At 63.5% G+C, this 3,052-nt stretch overlaps 15 non-coding genes across 15 annotated transcripts; 6 read left to right on the top strand and 9 right to left on the bottom strand.

The window, feature by feature from the left end:
* Positions 1-61: 61 nt before the first annotated feature.
* On the top strand, positions 62-135 carry TRNAI-AAU. Its single transcript has one exon. It is a non-coding gene; the product is annotated as a tRNA-Ile (tRNA).
* Positions 136-382: 247 nt separating this feature from the next.
* Positions 383-484, top strand: TRNAY-GUA. Its single transcript has 2 exons — positions 383-419; positions 449-484. It is a non-coding gene; the product is annotated as a tRNA-Tyr (tRNA).
* Positions 485-544: 60 nt separating this feature from the next.
* Positions 545-616, bottom strand: TRNAE-UUC. Its single transcript has one exon. It is a non-coding gene; the product is annotated as a tRNA-Glu (tRNA).
* A 75-nt stretch (positions 617-691) lies between these two features.
* TRNAT-UGU lies at positions 692-764 on the bottom strand. Its single transcript has one exon. It is a non-coding gene; the product is annotated as a tRNA-Thr (tRNA).
* A 77-nt stretch (positions 765-841) lies between these two features.
* TRNAM-CAU lies at positions 842-914 on the bottom strand. Its single transcript has one exon. It is a non-coding gene; the product is annotated as a tRNA-Met (tRNA).
* A 126-nt stretch (positions 915-1,040) lies between these two features.
* On the bottom strand, positions 1,041-1,112 carry TRNAW-CCA. Its single transcript has one exon. It is a non-coding gene; the product is annotated as a tRNA-Trp (tRNA).
* A 113-nt stretch (positions 1,113-1,225) lies between these two features.
* TRNAV-CAC lies at positions 1,226-1,298 on the bottom strand. The gene has a single exon. It is a non-coding gene; the product is annotated as a tRNA-Val (tRNA).
* Positions 1,299-1,473: 175 nt separating this feature from the next.
* Positions 1,474-1,545, top strand: TRNAG-UCC. Its single transcript has one exon. It is a non-coding gene; the product is annotated as a tRNA-Gly (tRNA).
* Positions 1,546-1,721: 176 nt separating this feature from the next.
* Positions 1,722-1,794, top strand: TRNAV-AAC. Its single transcript has one exon. It is a non-coding gene; the product is annotated as a tRNA-Val (tRNA).
* Positions 1,795-1,889: 95 nt separating this feature from the next.
* On the top strand, positions 1,890-1,971 carry TRNAL-AAG. The gene has a single exon. It is a non-coding gene; the product is annotated as a tRNA-Leu (tRNA).
* Positions 1,972-2,035: 64 nt separating this feature from the next.
* Positions 2,036-2,108, bottom strand: TRNAR-UCG. Its single transcript has one exon. It is a non-coding gene; the product is annotated as a tRNA-Arg (tRNA).
* A 167-nt stretch (positions 2,109-2,275) lies between these two features.
* TRNAN-GUU lies at positions 2,276-2,348 on the bottom strand. The gene has a single exon. It is a non-coding gene; the product is annotated as a tRNA-Asn (tRNA).
* Positions 2,349-2,437: 89 nt separating this feature from the next.
* Positions 2,438-2,508, bottom strand: TRNAG-GCC. Its single transcript has one exon. It is a non-coding gene; the product is annotated as a tRNA-Gly (tRNA).
* A 189-nt stretch (positions 2,509-2,697) lies between these two features.
* TRNAR-ACG lies at positions 2,698-2,770 on the bottom strand. The gene has a single exon. It is a non-coding gene; the product is annotated as a tRNA-Arg (tRNA).
* Positions 2,771-2,909: 139 nt separating this feature from the next.
* TRNAA-AGC lies at positions 2,910-2,982 on the top strand. Its single transcript has one exon. It is a non-coding gene; the product is annotated as a tRNA-Ala (tRNA).
* The last annotated feature ends 70 nt before the right edge of the window (positions 2,983-3,052 follow it).

Genomic DNA, 3,052 nt, shown 5'->3' with positions numbered 1-3,052 from the left:
CCTCGGCACTCCGTCGCTCCGTCGCTCTTGGGCCATCGCCGACGGACAGACTAGCATCACTGGCCCATTAGCTCAGTTGGTTAGAGCGTCGTGCTAATAACGCGAAGGTCGTGGGTTCGATCCCCCCATGGGCCATTCTTATGCCCTTTTGTGCCCGAAAGTGCCCCAAGTGCACAAGTGGCTGCCAAGGGCTGCACTTTAGCAAGCACTTTCACAAGCACTTTGAAAAGTGCACGCCAGCCCCCTGCGCCCCCCATTCCCTACCCCCTCCCGACCGTCTCTGCCCTGCGGCTGACCACCGCAGCATGCGGCTCCGCTCGGCGCCGCATCGCCCCGCCTCGCTCCGCATGCCAAGCCACGCACCGACACCCGTTCACAAGATCCTTCGATAGCTCAGTTGGTAGAGCGGTGGACTGTAGGTGGTTGGCGAGTCACTCGCCGTGCGGGCATCCATAGGTCGCTGGTTCAAATCCGGCTCGAAGGAGTCACTCATTTTTTTGTTGTTCGTCTCGCGATTCTGCTGGCATCATAAAAGTTTGGTACGTTCCGATACCGGGAATCGAACCCGAGCCACCTGGGTGAAAGCCAGGTATCCTAACCACTAGACCATATCGGACGAATGAAGGGGCGACGCGCACTGCGCCTCCTGTGGCGTGCGTCCACGGGTCGCACGCGTCTCGAGCAAAACGCATGCCCCCAGGGAGATTCGAACTCCCGACCCCCGGTTTACAAGACCGGTGCTCTAACCACTGAGCCATAGGGGCTGTGAGTGACGCCGGACCCGCCGCAGCAGCACGCGGGGCTGGTCAGCGTCGGGGGGGACCTTCTGGAAAAAAGGTTGTGCCCCGGGTGAGGATCGAACTCACGGCCTTCAGATTATGAGACTGACGCGCTGCCTACTGCGCTACCGAGGCGGCGGCGGGCAGACCGCTGCTGGTGGCCGTGGCGGTCGCTCCACGCGCTCCCTCACCCCTTCTGCAATCGACGACCTAACACAGATACGTGCGATGGCCAGGGCAAGCAAAACGAAAAGAGGGCCCTGACCCCGACGTGATTTGAACACGCAACCTTCTGATCTGGAGTCAGACGCGCTACCGTTGCGCCACGGAGTCGACGCTGGGGCCAGTGCCGCCGGCCTGCAAAGACTCCCTGCCATGCAGGCGCTGGTCGCGGCGGTGGCCAGTCGGCTAGAGGCGGCCCAAGCCACGCGCGGCAAAAAGAGACGTGATTCCGCCCGGGATCGAACCGGGGACCTTCTGCGTGTGAAGCAGACGTGATAACCGCTACACCACGGAATCGCACACGCTCTACACCACCTTGCAGACGGTTTGAAGGAAGCGCCCGGAAACCAACTGGATTCAGCCGACCGCCTCGGCCCGCGCCACGGTTCGCCAAAGGCCGGGTGCCGGGTCTGCGCCTGATCCTGCTCGTGCGAGGGCTGTGACGTCGAGACGGCACTCATGTCGCCGCCAAGCGACAGTGGTGTAGTGGTTAGCATAGTTGCCTTCCAAGCAGTTGATCCGGGTTCGATTCCCGGCTGTCGCAGCGGTTCGTTTTGCGTCGCTCGGGCCAGAGCGCGTGAGAGCGCGGAGGGCGCGGTGGGCCGCGGAAGGGTGTGGTGGTGACGCTAGCTAGAGGTGACCCGGAATGGCGAGGGTCCTGCCCGACAGGGACGAGGCGTAGGCTCATGAGACGAAGCCGGTGGGCTGTGCTCTCATCGAGATTCCGTGGTGTAGCGGTTATCACATCTGCCTAACACGCAGAAGGTCCCCAGTTCGATCCTGGGCGGAATCACTTTTTTGCCCTCGTCGGCCTGCGGCCTGCCCTGTCGGCCTGCCCGTCGGTGGCAGTCAGTCAACATTTGAGCGGCTCTCGACTCGCCCATGGGAGGTAGCGTGGCCGAGCGGTCTAAGGCGCTGGTTTAAGGCACCAGTCTCCTCGGAGGCGTGGGTTCGAATCCCACCGCTGCCACATTTTGCAAAACACGCATCACGCATACGCTGGCGCCGAGGGTCGGGGCAGGGTAGCAAAAGGACGACCGTGACAGGACTCGAACCTGCAATCTTCGGATCCGAAGTCCGACGCCTTATCCATTAGGCCACACGGTCCGAGTTGCGGACAATGCAGCGCCGGACGAGTGGCGTCACCGCTCGCCCACAGCGCGACGCCAGGCTCGGCTGCTGGCCCTGCTGCCCGCTCGCCCCGATTCGTCCTCCTGCTCCAGGCGTGGCCCGCGTCCTGCGCGTCGTCCCAGATGACGACTGGCAAAACGTGACGCCCCCGGGTGGGGTCGAACCACCAACCTTTCGGTTAACAGCCGAACGCGCTAACCATTGCGCCACGGAGGCCTGATGTCCGCCCACCGTCCGCTGCGAGGTCACATGCTGCAGCGCCAGCCGGGCCGCCCCTCCGCGACGCGTTGGCACGAGGCAAAAATTGCATCGGCCGGGAATCGAACCCGGGCCGCCCGCGTGGCAGGCGAGCATTCTACCACTGAACCACCGATGCTGGTGAGAGACGACTCTGTGCAGAGGGCTGCCATTCGCGAGCGTCGTGTCGGCGGCCGATGCCCGAATGGAGGACAGGTGATGGAGCCTGTCGGGGAAGCGAGGGCGCGAGACGGACGACCGCCGCCGAGAGCGGTCCCAAACCATCTTCCGCGAGGGGTGACTGGCCTGGCGGGCGCAAAATGAGACACGATCCTGCCAGGATTCGAACCTGGAATCTTCTGATCCGTAGTCAGACGCGTTATCCGTTGCGCCACAGGACCCGACGTGCGCGCTGTGCAATGCCGGCGGAGCAAACTGGGCCTAGACGCAGAGGAGACGGGACGCCCAGCACGGGAAAGACGAGTTTGTGCTGCTACGAAAAACGGAGCAAAGCGGCACGCCAGCCGTCGACGGCCAGTCGGGGGTGTAGCTCAGATGGTAGAGCGCTCGCTTAGCATGCGAGAAGTACGGGGATCGATACCCCGCACCTCCACTCGTTTTACATTTTCCCGGTCTAATAAGAGAGAGAGAGAGAGGGGGGGGGGGGGGGGGGGGGGGGGGGG

This window comes from Papaver somniferum, unplaced genomic scaffold (genome assembly GCF_003573695.1).
Source record: "Papaver somniferum cultivar HN1 unplaced genomic scaffold, ASM357369v1 unplaced-scaffold_13012, whole genome shotgun sequence".
NCBI classification, from domain to species: domain Eukaryota; kingdom Viridiplantae; phylum Streptophyta; class Magnoliopsida; order Ranunculales; family Papaveraceae; genus Papaver; species Papaver somniferum.
Note: the sequence above shows the minus strand (reverse complement) of the source record. Positions and strands in the feature narration are given on the sequence as shown.